Raw genomic sequence first — 16,404 nt, 5'->3', positions numbered from 1 at the left:
CTCTTACAGAGAGAGAAAGAGACTCAGAGAAGCAAGGGCTCTGCACTCCTCCTGCCTCGGTTTGAACCAGCCTTTGTCAATTTGGAGCTGTGTGACTGTGGGCGAGGTACTTGACCCCTCTGGGCCTCAGTTTCCTCCCCCTTGACAGACGGACAAGAGAAGTACCCTGCAGCCCACGTGGCGGGGTGAGGAGCAGATGTCATGTGGGTGAAGGCCAGGCCGTGCCCAGCTGCTCTCGTGGCTCGCCTGAGATACCTGACAGCAGCAGCACGGCACAGTTTTCCTGGAAATCCCGCCCTTCCCCACGATGTTTATTGACAAGCTGGGGGCACCTGGCCAGCGAGGGGCTGGCTGCATCAGATTGGCTGGACCCCAGCTCCTTGGTCCCTGCTGCCCCCTAGGGGCCCACTCTGGCCCCAGCGCCTGCCTCCGTCCCAGGGTCTGCAGGTCTGGTCCAGGCCCAGGGCGTGGGATATCCCCACCCACCTGACCCACCTGTCTTTCTCCCTGGCGTTTCCCCCACATCCCCTCCAGTGCCTGGCAAAATGCCTGACGTACACCAGGACTCGGTGCTCCAAGGACCAGCTGTGTTGCTCGGGGCCAGTCACATAACTCCTCTGCTCTTGCTTCCTTGTCTGTAGAATGGGAATAATGACAGACCCGGATTGGTGGGGCTGTTGTTAAAATTAAACGTGTCAGCACATGTCAGGCCTACACGTGCGGTGCCTGCGCATGGTTAATCTGTCCGAGCGTTTGCTGGCCTTCATCTCGCACCGAATGAGTCTGCGGGTGTTGGGAGGTGAGGATGTAAAACGTAATTAAAGGAAAGCATGACGTTCCAAATTTACTGTTACTTTGTTGCAAAAAGGACAGATTGGAACAATGGGAATCCAAGACAAACATGGTCCCAATAAGCACGACGCCACCATCTCGTGTTTGTGTGTCTCCACATCACTTGGAGACGCGGTCCACATGAGGACGCAGTGTTTGAAGGTTGGCAGAGCTTTCGATCATGCACTTCTCACCACATACCATATACGTTACACATATGTTTTCTCCCTCTGCAAACTTCTGAGGTCCCCATCTCGAAATTCTTAATTTTATCTTGGGATCTGTGTTTTGTAAGGGAAGTCCAGGGGGGACGCTGGCACACGCACCAGGGCTGGGAGCGCCCTCTTGCACATGGTCCCGCCTCTTCCTCCCTGGCACGGGGTCTCGGCCGCTGCTCCTCCACCCCTGGCACTGTGGACCCCACTCAGCCTGCCCCTCCCCACCCCACCCGGCACCTTTGCAGGCTTCCGCCCTTGGAGGTGCCTGGGCACAGACACAGGGGAGGGTCAAGGTCGGCTGCTCACCTCACAGGTCTCGGGCTAGAGTGTGGCAGCAGCCCTCCCACCCCAAGACCTGACTGCCGGTGGCCAGAGGCCACAACTCAGCTGAGTCTGTAAACCGAGCGTCTTGCCCAATCCCCATCTGACCACCAAGTCACCACCTTGAATTCTTGGTACTTTTTGAACAAGAAGGCCTGCGTTTTCATTTTGCACCAAGCCCCTCAAATTATGTAGTCGTTCCTGACTTGGGGTCGTTCCTTCTGGCCGAGGTTGAGCCCATCACTTCCTCTGGATCCCAAACAGCACCACTCTCCTGTGTTTTCAGCTTCCTCCCTCTGCAAGCTTCCTCCCATCAGTGTGTGCGTCTGTTCAAGAACATTCCATCTGCAAACAACCAAAGGTTCCCTCCTCCAGCCTCCTACTGCTCCCTCTCTCATTCTTTCCCACCCCAGCCCCGGTTCTTGAAAGCTGTCAGGACTTCCTGCCTGCACCGCTGCCCCGCACCCTCTCGGTGCAGAAGCTGCCTGCACTTCTGCCCTGGGACTCTCACAGCCACCAGCCGCAGAGGCCAGCTTTGCCTCCAACCACTCCTTCTGCAGCTCCAGCCTCTCCCTCATTCTGGAATCTCTGCCCCTCTTGGTTCTCCTGCTACTGGCTGCTTGCTCCTGCTCAGGCTCCTTCCCCAGGGTCTTCTCTGCCCTCCCTTGAACACTGGGGGTCCTCAGCGCCCGGCCTCAGTGCACCCCCCACACACACTCCATGCGCAATCGCATCCTTTTCCACAGTTAAGTACAATCTTTGCTAAATCTAGACTGGAGTTTTATGAGTCAGGGACTCTGTGCTCAGTGAATATTTGTTGAATGAATGAATGGTCTCTCCAGCCCAGATCTCTCGCCTGCACTCCAGACCCGTGGATCCATCTCCCTCTCCACGTGTCCACCCAGACACTTCACGTGTCTTATCCGGTGCCTTTCACTACCTAATGGGACATATATTTTGATATATTGTATATATTAACTGCTTTCTTTCTTGTCAGGTCTCCCACATCTGCCCCTCTAGAAGGTAGGCTCCACGGGGACAGAGATTTTTGGTTGGTTGGTTCACTGCTGTCTCCCAGGACCCTACAACAGAGTGTGGTACACAGAAGGTGCTCAATAAATACTTTCTGAACAAGTGAATGGCTCTCCACGTGGATGTCCCCACATCTCAGACTCAGCGTATGCAAACTGAGCTCACCCTCCCACACCTCCTTCTGGGTCTCGGTCCCAGCGCCAACGCTGGAGAGTGGGGGTCACTCCAGGCTGCCCCTCCCCCTCCTGGCAGAGTCAGGCGCGGGCAGTCTGTCCCCACAACCCCTTCTCTCCGGCAACTCTGTTGGGCCAAGTCAGCCTCCTCGTTCTTATTGCCTGGAATTATGCAAATACTGTCTCTCTTCTCAGACACTCTTCCCACCATGCCCAGAGCTCGCTCGCAGTGCCCCTCTTCTGCTCACGGTACCTCCTGGCTCCCATTAACCGAAAATGTAGGCCACAAACCCCCGGGGTCACCCAGGAGGGGGACACAAACCCCTTGGGGGCCTTAAGATGGTCTGAGGTGGCACAGGGGTGTGGTGTGAAAGGACATGAGGCGGAGAGGCAATTCCTGTTTCTCTTCTCTTCCTCTCCTGCCGGGCTCCACAGGCCACAGCCTCTGGCTGGGCTCCAGGAGCATGGTTTTGGTTTCACTGTTTCTGTGTTTACAGTTCCCTTCTATTCATAACAAACGAGGCTGGTTTTTCGTTCCTGATGGTGACAATGTTTCCTTTTAAAATAAAGTTACTTAAATAAAACAAGTAAGTCCATATAAAGGGAAAGTTTAAGTAAATAATGATGGAGAAAGAATGTAAATATAGAAGACATGGTTTATGGCAGTGTGCACGCAGATGGAAGGTTGGGAGAAGCTGCTCTACAGGCCAGAGTCCAAACTCTGTAACCTGGCTCCTGGCTCCCTCCCCGCTTGTCTCTTCAGCCCCTACTACTCCCTAGACACCTTGACCTGTCACCCCTAGACGTCATGACCTGGGCACCCCTAGAACCCATGACCTGGTGTGGCACTGTGATTTATAATAAGAAATGTGTGTTGGGTCTCCATCCTTGTTACTCACACGGAGCAACTAAAACCCTTGGAATTTCCTACTTGAGGAGAGCAACAAGCATCTTTAGTTATGTTAATGAGGTGACCTTTGGGAAACCCCTAAGTCACCTCAGGATGGGGGCCAGTTGCCAGGGGAACCAACCATGTGATTAGAAGGCGGGAACTGCCAGTCCTACCACTCAACCTCCTGGGCAGGGACGGTGAGGTTGATTTGTCACTGATGGTGGATGATTTAATTAATTGTGACTAGGTAATGAAGCCTCTCTGGAAACCCAAAGGACGGGATGCGGGGGCCTTTCAGGCTGGTGGACATTTGGAGGTGCTGGGAGACTGGCACGCCTGGAGAGGGCACAGAAACTCCATGCCCCTGCCCCACCCCCTGCCCTGTGTGGCTCTTCCATCTGGCTGTTCCCGAGTTATATCTTTGTCTAATAAACTGGTAATCTGGTAAGTAAGATGTTCCTCTGAGTTCTGTGAACCGCTCTAGCAAATTAATTGAACCCAAGGAGGGGGGCGTGGGAACCCAAGATCTGTAGCCAGTTGGTTAGAAGCTCAGGTGACAACTTGGACTTGCAAGTGGCGTCTGAGGTTGGGGAGGAGGGCAATGGGTGGGACTGAGCCCTCACCCTGTGGCAGCCGACGCCATCTCCAGGTAGAGAGCATCAGAACTGAGTTCATTGCCTGGGGTTGTGGAAAAAACCAACCACCACACACTTCAAAATTGGTGTCAGAATCATATCTAGCCACTTCCAGTCACCATGACCTGGGCACCCCCAACACCATAACCTGTCACCCCTCAACACCGTGACCTGTCCACTGTACCCCAACCCCACTGGATTTTCAACCCCCCAAGTCTTTACCAACACCCTCCCCTCTACCAAGCGTGTCCTCCCCATCACTCCCCAGCCGCCTGCACCCTCGTGCAGAGGGGCCTCTGGCTCTGTCTGCCCGGCACACTCTCCTCCTGAGCACAGCATCCGGGCTTCCCTGGGGACAGTCTCTCTCTGGACTTCGTTCTTTCCTTTCCTTGGATCTGACCTCACTCCCAGCTTTCCAGGAGGGCACATGACTCAGACTTGGCCAATCAGAGCATTCCTTCCCCCATCTATAGAGTGGTTGGTTCAGAGGCACCTGTGTGGTCAAACCTGACCAATGAGAGTGTCGGGGAGGAAGACAAATCCTCTACCCTCTGGGGCCTTCTGACCAGGCTACAAATCAAATTCACATGAGACAGAATAAGAGGAGAAAATCAAGCAACGCTTTATAACGTGTATGCATGGGAGAGACCCAGGACAACTGAGCAACTCGCCAGAATGGCAGAGGTTCTCATCTTAAATACCACACTCAGCTAAAGGCAAAGGAGGGCGTTGGGGGTGGGGGTGGAGGTCAGTTATGAGAGCTTACCGGAAAAGCACAGTAAACAAGAGTAAGGTTATCATGCAGATTTAAGTCCTGCCTTCCCATTAATAAGAGTTTCTAGAGATAAGCTCATCCCCCTCTTCCTGGTGCAGAGAGGGAGACACCTTCACAGATGGAGATTTCCCTACAGAGGTAAATGTCTCTTACAAAGGGTACCTGGAGTTTTCAGAGCTTTTTTTATTCTTTAAAAAAGTAACCAGGCAAAAATAATTCTCATGCCAAAGAGACATTTGGGGTGCCCAATTCTGACCCCCTACAGAGCCTTTCCCAGTATGATCATTGGTACCATTAGAAAAAAGTTCTGTTCTTTCCTTTGTGCTTCCTAAGCTGGTAGCTTATAAGCCTGGTCTTCTCAAAGACTTTTTTTTTTTTCTGGCTATCATTGAGTCTCACTCAGCCTGTTTGAGAATGAAACCAACACATAAGAAAGCAGATCCCAAAGGTAGAGCCTTCCAATCTGAAGACTTCTTTTGAGCACCTTGATCCATCCATGCCTGGACTATATTCTTGAACTAAAAAAATTTTTTTGTGTGAGCCAGTAAACTCGCTTTAAGAAGCTTTGTCATTCGCAACCACAAGCCTCCTGGTTGAAACAGCTTATTATTTTTTTTTATTGAGATAGAATTCATGTAACATAAAATTCTCCATTTTAATTCAAAATGTACAATTTAGTGGGTTTTAGTATCTTCACAATGTTGTACACCTATCACCCCTATCTAATTCCATCATTAATTTCTTTCTACACAAAAATCACTGACCCATTTACCACTCACTCCTAACCTTCCCCCCCAACCCCATTCCCTGGCAACCACTTATGAAACATCATCTTTTCAGACCCAGTTACAGTGGGCATTTCTCTGTGAACCTTTCTCTAAACACAGAGCAGAATTGTTCTCTCTTTTGTGCACATCCCTTTATTATCACTTATTGTAATTGTCAACTTTCTTCTTTGTTTCTAACAATGGAATATTTCAAACACACAGAAAATCCCCACTCTTGTGCCTCCCCTAATGGATTGCTTGAGGGCAGGGCCGATAATTGATTTCTTCTTGTGTCTCCCAGCCCCCAGTCCAGGGCCTGGCTCAGATGAAGTGGTCGGTGAAACAAAACAAAAAGTCAACAAGGGCTCACTCCAAACATCCGAGCCCCAGGCCCGGCTGAGACATGAAGATACCAGTGAATGTTTGTTGACTGGCTGATAGACATCCTTGATAAACATTTCCACCAGGACGACACTGTTGCCCTGCTTGTGTGTGAAGAGGCGTGGGGGAGTACGTATGAGCTGAACGGAACACTTCTGACACTCTGACATTTCATTAAACCCCAAACTAAACTTACAGTTGGTTGCCGTGTCTGGGTACCCCCTAAAATTTCCCCGAGCTGCACCCACTTCAGATGCTTAGAGGTGGCATAACGGGGAGGCAGAGCAAACCAGCCGTCATGGGCACGTTGACTTAACTTCTCCCAGTCTCAGTTGTCCCATCTGTGCAATGGAGTTTTTTTTTTTTTTTTTTTTTAAAGATTTTATTTTTTCCTTTTTCTCCCCAAAGCCCCCCGGTACATAGTTGTGTATTCTTCGTTGTGGGTTCTTCTAGTTGTGGCATGTGGGACGCTGCCTCAGCGTGGTCTGACGAGCAGTGCCATGTCCGCGCCCAGGATTCGAACCAACGAAACACTGGGCCGCCTGCAGCGGAGCGCGCGAACTTAACCACTCGGCCACGGGGCCAGCCCCGTGCAATGGAGTTTTTATAGCGAGGGTCTCCCGAGGATTCAGTGGAAAGACTTGCACAGCACATCCACAATCCTGGCTCACTCAAACGTGTTGAAGAAGTCCGTCTAAGCTTTTGCTGGGCTAACCAAGAAGGGCATGAGATCGCTAAGCCATCACACATTCTATTACCTCTGCTTGACAATGGCTCTTTTCTACCGCTTATTCATTCCCTCGCTGCATTACCTTTCAGCTTAGATGCCACCTCCTCCAGGAAGTCCCCTGGCTCCGAGGGCCTTGGTTAGCTGCCTCTCCTCTGGGCTCCTCAGTACTTGTGCTTCCCCATCAGCACAGGTGAGGATGGTCTGAGGCACCTCGAGGCGCCCACTGTCCAGCTTAGGGGGGTGCTACGTTAATCAAGGGACCATCAGAACATACATCAAAGGATGAACAAGTGGTTTTGCTCTCATCCCTGGCCCTTCTATGGGCCTCTTGCCCTGCCGTGGGCACCAGGGCTCTGGATGCCTCCTCTGTGTGTCCCTGGGAAGAGAAGGTCGTGGATCAGCGGGGCGCCGAGGCCGGGCCGATGGGCGCATCTCTCCTCAGCTCTGTGCACCATGACGTGTGTTGGGAGCTTGAAATTGGCCATAGTGGGAGTATTAACACCACATATAAGGTTTTTGCTTTTTGCTTTTTGATTGTTGGCTTACCAGCCCACCACCAGTTGTGATTTGGGGGGGGCGGGGGGGGGCGGGGCCATAAGAATGCTTGTGTGGGGCTGACCCAGGGGGGTTTCTCATTGCTGGTTTTGTGCAAGCAGCTCTCTCTGTCTGGACCACGCTCCCCTGCACCCTACCCCACGGTTAACCACAGCTGCCTCGTGGCCTGGGACCTTTTGTAGGACAAGGTTTGTGCTTATTCCTCCCCGTCTTTCCCCCACCACACCCAGCCCAGTTTGCAAGCTGCAGCTGTCAGTAAATGCTTGTTGATTGACTGACGGACAGTTCTCGGTAAATATTTTTGTGAGTTTGACCTTTCCCCCACGTGAATGCAGGGAAACCACGGCAGCCTGAACTTTCAGTAAAGAGGAGCCTCTGTGAGGAAGGGAGTCTTTGCAGAAACTCACCACAGCTGCCTGGAAGCCGAGTCATTGCAGCCCTTCCTCCCTGTGTGTGCAGCCTCTTGGAAGACCCAGATGTCTCTGGGTCACAGCTCCCTCAGAAGCAAGATAGGGGGAAGAGGAGGCAGTTGGGGACTACAGGGCAGGGGCTCTTGATGGGGTGGGAGGCCTTGGGAGGCTTGGGGGAACTCTGGAAGCTTGCACACACTTGTGTACACACATGAGCACACAGAAGATGTTCATATGTCTGAAGATGCACGTGGCATTTCTCGCTTGGATCACAGTCTGGTCTCAGGAGGTTGGCGGAGGCTCAGGGATCCTCAGACCACAGCGGGTGCTGAAAATAATGCTGAGCTCTGTTGGCTGCACCCCAACCTCCCCGGCCAAGACCCAGGCTCTGCCCTGAGGCTCCTGCAGGCTGGGAGGTGTGTGCCTGTACACACGGGGCACGGTGCTGGCGGGACTCAATGCACGGGCAGACTGAGCTCTGCGTCTGACAGCGATGCTCGATAACCAGGACTTGTCTGATGGGACCGTTGTCTGTGCACGTCTCTGCATGCATGTGTCCCGCTAGATGACACGCGCTGGGACAGTAGGAGCTCTTGTTTTCTTCTCTGCTGTATCCCCACCACAGTGCCTGGCACACATTGATGCTCAATAAAGACTTGCTCCTATGCAAATGTGCATGTGTACACACATGCATGCCTGTGCTTCCATGATGTGTGAACTGGGGTGAATGAGGACGTCGCATGCTCTCTACGCAAACGTGTGAACAGGGACACGCATGCCTGGGCGGGGCTGAGCATGAAGAACGTGTGGGAGTGAGCGGGGGAGTCCACATGACCACGCGTGATGAATCTCATCTACCGGGGAGCCCATGTCCACGTGCTTGTTGCATGTGCGCATGCATGCATGAGCAAGGGCGTGGTTTCATGTGCACAAGTGTGTAGGGAGATGTGTTCACGTGCACTCGGGGGCTTGGTGGACGTTTGTGGGGAAGATTCCTGTGTAGTGGGCTGCGGCTCAGGCTCCGGAGCAAACTATCCAGGTTCAGATTCTGCTTTCATTTCCTCCCATCTGTGCGACTGACCGTGGACAAGTGACTTCGACTCTTTGTGCCTCAGTTCTCCGTCTGTGGGGTGGGATTTCATAGCACCTGCCTCCTGGAGCTGTTCTGGGGACTAAATAAGGTACTAGCACCTGGCACACAGTGAGCCTTTTCGTTTGGTGAGTGAGGGGCTCACTTCCAGGATGTGCCCACAGTGAGTCCATCTGGGGGTGGCTCTGGGTGCGCCCATCAGAGGCCCGTTAGGCCAGATTCTTCCACCGTAGCCCATGAAACAGAAAGAGCCAGGTGCCTTTGAGGCGTCTGAAAAGAGCTGTGATGCTCAAGAAGGAAACGTTGTGTCTCGGAGGGCATCAGAGGGGACTGGCTCCCACCGGAGTGACTGAGAAGGACGAGAGCCTCCCGCCACTCTTCCCTGGGCCCTGGGAGGGGCTGGAGGACAGACAGGAAGTGACCACGGAGGCTAATTCAGAGCATTCACTCACCCACAGCTTCACTCAAAGCACATTTTTTGAGTCCCAGCACTGTTGTTGGCCCTGGGGGCTGCCAGCCCAGCCCCTGCCCACGGAGCTTGAGGCCAGGTACACAAGCCCCAGGAATGCAGTACAGTTGTGACGTGAAGAGGGAAGTATGTGCCCAGAGGAGACCCAACTCACCCAGATTTGGGGCATCAGGGAGAGCTTCCTGTGGGAGGTGACATCTCCGTTGAAGTCTGAAGGGCCAGCACTAGTGTTCCAGGAGATGACAGAGGAAAGAGCGTACCAGGTAGAGGGCACAGCACGTGCAAAGGTCTGGAGGAAACAGCCCAACCTGGCTGGAGCGTGTAACACGAGGGGAGTTGGGGGAGAGGAAAAGCTGGAGGCAAAAGCAGAGGCCTGTGAGCCACACGTGGCGTCTGAGACGGAAAGGGCCTTGTCGTGTGTAGGCCGGAGGACTCGGGGCTGACAGGGGTGACTGTGTGTCCTGAGTGGGGCTGCCTGTGGAGAGGAGAGACTTGGACTGGCTATCAGATTGGCCAACAACAGCGGGGCTCACCAGCACCAGCACAGCTGCAGGGCTGGGGCTGGGCGGTGAGCGGACAGACACCCTCCCGCCCAGTGAAGCTGATGTCCATCCGTCCGTCCATCCATCCGGAGACGTGCACGCAGCCCAGTGTAACGTGGGGCCTGGAATGCTGTGCAGAACGGGCCGGGTGGGGCGGCGATGGCAGGCGGCAGCTGCAGGAGGAGGGCAGGCCAGGCCTCCTGAGGAAGGGACATTTGGAACTTGGCTTGAGTGAAGAAGGCAAAGGAGCCATGCGGGTATCTGGAGGGGCGGGGAAAGGGGAGCGCCCCAGGTGGAGGGCACAGCCAGTGCAAAGGCCCTGAGGAGGGGGTGGTGTGACAGAGGAGCCCCAGGGAGGCCAGCATGCCTGGGGCGGGGAGCAAGGGGCAAGAAGGAGACGGATTCTGAGTGGGGGACCAGCATGGAGGGACTTGCTGGCCATAGGAAGGACTTTGGGTTCATGCTACCAATGACGGGGAGGCCCTGGAGGGCTCAGGACACGGAAGGGACGCGGCCTGATTTCTTTGAGGAGGACCTTCCTGGCTGCCGTGGGGAGAGCTGGACGTTTCTGGCAGAGGAGCCCGAAGGCGCAAGTTGGAAACCCAGCAAGTCTCTGCTGTAAGTGTCCGCGGAGGGATGCCGGGGCCTCAGGGCAGGGTCGGGCCATGGCTGTTGACTTTGGGTGCATTTTTCAGGTAGAACCGGCAGGACTTCCTGACGGGTGGGTTTAGGGTGGTGAGAGGAAGCCAGGAGGCAAGGAGGACCCTATGCTGTGGCCATGCTGGGGACACATGCAGTCCACCCCCTCGGGCCTGGTCCCAGGGCAGGTGGAGTAGTTATCACTGAGGAGTGTTGTGTATCCTCTCCCATCTGTGGAGCCCCTCCTCTGCAGGCACAACCAGCTCACTGCATCCTCGCTGTTAGCCCATGCCGTGGCTCTCCCCTGCCCCAGTCAGCGGGGGGGCGGGGGGGTGTCACGCAGCCCTAAGGGGCAGGGTTTGCACAGAGACGTCATCAGTAGGACTGTGGGTCCAGCACTCTTCCCACCGCAACACTAAATCAGTTGGCAACGCCTGGGGATTTTCTCGGCTGTCACCTCTGGGAAGAGATGCTGCTGGCATCCAGTGGGCAGAGGCCTGGGATGCTGCTCAACATGCCACTGGGTAGAGGAAGGCCCACAGAAAGAATGGTCCAGCCCAGGCCCAGGATGCTGCTCAACGTGCCGCTGTGCAGAGGACAGGCGCACAGAAAGAATGGTCCAGCCCAAATGTCAATAGCGCCGAGGCTGAGAAACCTGGCCCACAGCTCTAATGAAGCCTGGAGACGCTGGCTCCACAGCCTGCCCCCAGCCTTCTAAGGCCTTCTCAGAGACCACCGAAGGGCTTGGTAGCCTATTCCTGAAAGGGAAGTGAGCCTGTGCCAAGGTGGCCGTGGGCAGCAGACAGCTGTGCTGGCAGTCTTCCCCACGACAGAGGCTGGTTCCTGGAAAACTGAACTTGGCATCCTTGTGGCTTTTCTTCTCCTTTTCAATCAGCCCAGGCCTCTGGGCCACGGCCCCTCATCTGCAGATGATCTCCAGGGGCCAGACCTGTCCCCAGCCCACTACTGTACTGAGAACCTTCCACGGCTCCCACCGCCCGTGGAGTGGGGTCCTGCTCCCACTCGTCTGCAGGGAAGCTCCTCCCGGCTCTGGGCACCGCCTCCCCTCTGGGCTGTGGCCTCCCCACTTCCCTCTTGTTCTCATAGCCTCCTCGGTCCAGTCCGCCCACACCAGGGCCCTCATTCCCCGAACAGGCCGTGCAGCCGTGCCCCCGTGTCCCCGCCTTACCAACCACCAACTTGCGGCCATGCTGACCCTCTCCTGCGGATGCTTCCTTCCTCTTTCACTCTGTTCTTATTGGGATTATTTCCCTTCTTTTACTTTCTTCTGTGTTTATCTTTTTCTAACTTCATGAGAACATTCACTTTTAGCTTTTCTTCTTATTTATGAATTTTTAAGGCTACAAGTTTCCCTCTATGAATTGTTTTAGCTGCAACCCACAAGTTTTGATATGTACTTTGCATAGATTCAGTTCAAAATTTTGTCTAATTTTTCCATTGTGATTTTCTCATTGTCCCCCAGGTGATGTAGGAGTGTCTTTCTTGGTTTCCCCACCCGCGTTATTTGCAAAGTTTAGGAATGGCCTGTCCTATCTTCCCGACATGCTGAACTTGCTCTTCATCCTTCCAAGCCCAGTTCAGGCAGCCCCTCCTCTGTGAAGCCTTCCCTGAACACTCCCTGAACAGCCTCCAGGTGCAGAATCATCACTGCTTCGTTTCTGTTCCCAGGCACTTTATACAGACCAGCACCGTGGCACTTTCAGGGCACACAGGAATGAATCTGTCAAGACTCTCTCAGTTTCAACTGAAGGAAGACTAATCCTTTTGGCTGAAACCAAAAGGGAACTTACTGTCTCATTTCACTAAAATGGCTAGCTTTCAGGTGCAGCTGGATCAAGGGGTCCTGATTCTTTATGACTCAATTCATCTCTGAGGTCATTTCCTGGATGTTGATTCCGTTCTGAGACAAGTTCTCCCATTGTGGCCACGAGATAGCTGCTGTGGCTGCAGACAGCACATCCTCTCTGCTCCAACTCGGGAGCCTCTGCCCCGTGTCCCATCGAAAAGTGTCATGGGTTCTCATTGGTTCTGACTGGGGCACATACCCACCTGGGTCACTTCATATGGCCTGGGGAATCCAGTGGACTGGCTTAGGACAGGGTCATGTGCTCCCCTGGGGAGGGAGATTGAGAGTGGAGCAGGGGTGACATCCCCACAAGAATCAGGATGCAGTTTGCAGGAGAAGAGAAAATCAGTGCTGGAAAGCCAAAAAAAAGCAACAAGGCAACATTACTACTGTTCATAACAACAGTTGTAAGTCACTCTCAGCCTCACACTTGCTGGGTCCTGTGTATCCCCACCCCACTGGGCTTGAGACCTTCGATAGCGAAGAGGAGTTCTGCTCTGCCAACAGAAAAACCGGAGGCAGCAGGGGAGGGAGGAGCTGGCTGTTCCTCCTCAACCCAAGTTGGCTGCTCCCTGCGCAGGGAGGTTGGCACCTGCGGGCCCGGGGTCTCCGCGGGGAAGCTGGCCCAGGCGCCTGCTCCGGGCAGCTGTGGCCGTAACTCTCCACCTCAGTCAGCTCGGCTGCTGTGACAGAATCTCACAGACGGGCGGCTCAGACATCAGCCGTTCACTCCTCACAGCCCCGGAGGCTGCGGGTCCAGGACCAAGGTGGCCGCCCGCTCCTTGCCAGGTGAGAACCCACTTCCTTGCTGCGTCCTCGCTGCATGTGGGGAGAGAGCAGGCTCCCTGGTGTCTCTTCTTACCGGGACACTGAGTCCATCCTGAATGACGTCCTCGGAGGCCCATCTCCACAGACAGCCACCCCGGGTGAGGGCATCGACATACGAACCTGGGGGGGGACACGAACACTCAGCCCATGGTGCTCTCCTTCCCGGGTACGCCCTCCTACACCTTTCCAAAAATCAGAGCCACACAGACGCTCAGCATGAAAGCAGCCTTCTTGGCGCTGTGGTCCAACCACACACTCAATCAACCCGACCATACACCCACATCGACAGGTGGCCAAGCCTTGGTTTGCATACCACCAGGGACAGGAAGTTCACCTGCTCCAATTTGGCAACTCCGACTGCACCGGTCTAGACCTAAAGATCGGCTCCCACATCCCCCACTCTGAATCTTCTCTTCTTCATGCTCAATAGTTCTGCCATCTCACAATTTTCAGACCCTGTCCACACCCCCTCCTCCCACCTTCTTAGTGGCTTTTTCTAAATACTCAAGTTTGTCAATGTTCTTAAAATGAAGGCCCAGAACTAGACATAGATGGCAGGTGAGGCCACTGTAGTGAGGCTAACCTCCGTTGTTCTGGACACTATCCCTCTATTAATGCAGCCTCAGGAAGCTTCAAGTTTCTCTTGGCTGCGACACACTCTTAACTTTGGGAAAAATCCCTAAGCACATGTTGCCTCAGTGGTTCTAATCCTCATACATGTGAAATTGACTGTTTGACCTGAAGCAAAGGACTTTGCACTCATCCTTGGTCTGTGTCCTTGGAAGGACTACCATTCACGTCTCCATAGACTTTTAATGCCTGCCCTTCTTGCTGTGCCCTTTCCCTAGCATGCAGGTGCCTTGTGACGTTTTAATTTCCAAAATGGAAATAGCTTTATTATTTTTCTCAGATTCTGGAAGGAATATATCACTTAAAAAAATCAATACAGAAAATTTCAAAAAATTAAAAATACAAACAAAAAAATACTTGGAACTAGACTGCCCAGGTTCAGATCCTGCCTGCACCACTTACCTGCTCTGTGGGCGAGACAGGTGCTCTGTCTCCTGCACTGCTGTTTCCTTCTATCTCAAATGGGATAATAAAAGGTGGTGGTGACAGGATGGTGCAGGGCCTGCTAGATGGCAAGTTCCCTAAAAATGTAAACAATGTTGCTTTTGTTATTAATAATCGTATCAGTCAGGGTTCTGCTTCCCTGGAGAACTTGACTAATACAGATAAATACATCTCAGCCTGCTCAGGCTGGCATAACAAAATATCACAGACTGGGGGCTTAAATGACAGAAGCTCATTTTCTCACAGCTCTGGAGGCCGGAAGTCTGAGGTCAGGGTGCCGGCGTGGCCGGGGTCTGGCGAGGGCTCTCTCCCTGGCTGGCAGATGGCTGCCTTCTTGCCATGTGCTCACACGGCAGAGCGAGTGGGCTCTGGTGTCTCTTCCTCTTCTTATAAGGCCCCACCCTATGACCTCGTTTACCTTTAGTTGCCTCCTAAAGGCCTCATGTCCGGGTACAGCCACACTGAGGGTCCGGGCTCCGACATATGGGTTTGGGGCGGGGGTGCAGGACAGTTCCGTCGACAGCAGCGTCACTGGTATAAAATAGCAGCTTTTGCCTTTGTGCAGCACACCCTGTACCTGCCCCACCGCTCTTTTTGTGATAACCGCAGGGGCGGCTGGCGGTCACCCAGTCATAGACCTCCCTCCCTCTGGCTGCAGTGGCTGCTGCAGGGATCGCAGGTGACTCAGGCTGAGCCATTGGTGACCCCTGACTGGCGTACAGGTCGGCCTGTGATTCAGCCCTAGCGAATAATTCTGTGGGGTTTTTCTGACTGAAGCCCACGGGCGCAGTTCCTTTCCTCTCTGACTGTAGAGCTGGTGAGACGGGAGTTCAGGTTTTCCGGAGGAAGTCCGACTGCAGGAGGAGAGGATGCGGTGCTGCACCGAGACCTGGAGACCAGAGGCAGGTAGAGATGGACATGGGGTCCTCTGAGCAACGGTGGCCCCGAGCAGCTCCACCCTGTCTGAGCTTTGGCTACCCGATGCCATAAATTCCCAATTTTGAGAAGCTTGCTTGGTTTGGTTTTCTACAACTGCGACTGAAACAATCGTGTTACTAATGGGCCCTGAGTAATAAAATTTGTTTTACTTTATTTTCCGAGAGATGACGGAGATTGTGAGTTGCCAATTTAGTGCGTTTCCTCCTTCTCCCTCAGCCACGGGCGCCGATAGCCATTGATCCGTCAGTCAGGATTGTATCTGCATCTGCGTTTCCCTCGATGTCTACATCCATATGCGTGTCCGAATCTGTGTCTGTGAGTCTTAGTTCAGTTGCACATAACAGAAACCCACGTTGACAGTGGCTGAAGTGAGAGAGCTTTCTCTCCCACGTCCCCGTGTGGAGGGAGGCATCCAGGGCTGAGTGGTGCTCCATGGCGTCACCCAGGGGCCAGGCTCCTCCTGTCTCGCTGCTCTGCCATGCCTAGTCTGTTGCCCCTTGTCTGCACCGTCCGAGATGACCGCCACTGTGCCCATGGTCCTAGCAGCAGGAGAAAGGAAGAGGGAGAAAGGGAGGTTACACTCTCTCCCTTTATTTATTTTATTTTATTATTATTATTCTTTAGTGGCTTTAAACAACCATTTGCTCACGATCATGGATTCTGTGGGTCAGGAATTTGACAGGACACAGCAGGGCTGGCTTGTCTCGGCTCCATGGTGTCGGGGACTCAGCTGGGGAGACCTGGAGGCTGGGGGCACTTAACAGCCAGGACTGGAATCATCTGAAGCCTCCTTCACGCGCAGGTCTGGCCCCTGGGGGAACTCGAGGACGAGGACAGTCGACCAGAGACCCTACACGTGGCTGTGGGGCTCGGCTCCCCCACAACGTGGCCACCGTAGCCCTCAGACTTGCTGCACACAGCTCAGGACTCCCAGCAGAAGCGTGCCAGTCTTCCATTATTTTAAAAACTTGAAAAAAAATGACCAAGTAGTCAAAGTATTTTATCACTTATTTCTATTTATTTACTTTATATTTAAAGCGTAAAGCACCTCCGTATAGAGGAACGACCCTGATTTTGCACGTGGTACTTCTGCTCACATAACCTGACCTTCTCACTTGATGTATTACACCTTTTGATTTTAAATAATATAGGATATAAATTTCTATAGCACTTATGTTTATATGCAAATTAATTATTCCTTATTAACATCCACAGAGTATTCAATTTTATGGATGT

At 53.4% G+C, this 16,404-nt stretch overlaps 1 long non-coding RNA gene across 1 annotated transcript; it reads right to left on the bottom strand.

The window, feature by feature from the left end:
• Positions 1-5,484: 5,484 nt before the first annotated feature.
• Positions 5,485-15,892, bottom strand: LOC139040191 (uncharacterized). Its single transcript, XR_011494214.1, has 4 exons — positions 14,648-15,892; positions 14,188-14,306; positions 13,190-13,275; positions 5,485-12,678 (listed from the first exon to the last, which is right to left on the bottom strand). It is a non-coding gene; the product is annotated as an uncharacterized lncRNA (long non-coding RNA).
• Between the last annotated feature and the right edge of the window lie 512 nt (positions 15,893-16,404).

The sequence above is a fragment of the Equus asinus genome, chromosome 14 (genome assembly GCF_041296235.1).
Source record: "Equus asinus isolate D_3611 breed Donkey chromosome 14, EquAss-T2T_v2, whole genome shotgun sequence".
NCBI classification, from domain to species: Eukaryota; Metazoa; Chordata; class Mammalia; order Perissodactyla; family Equidae; genus Equus; species Equus asinus.
The sequence above is the reverse complement of the archived record's forward strand: the minus strand, read 5'-3'. Positions and strand labels throughout refer to the sequence as shown.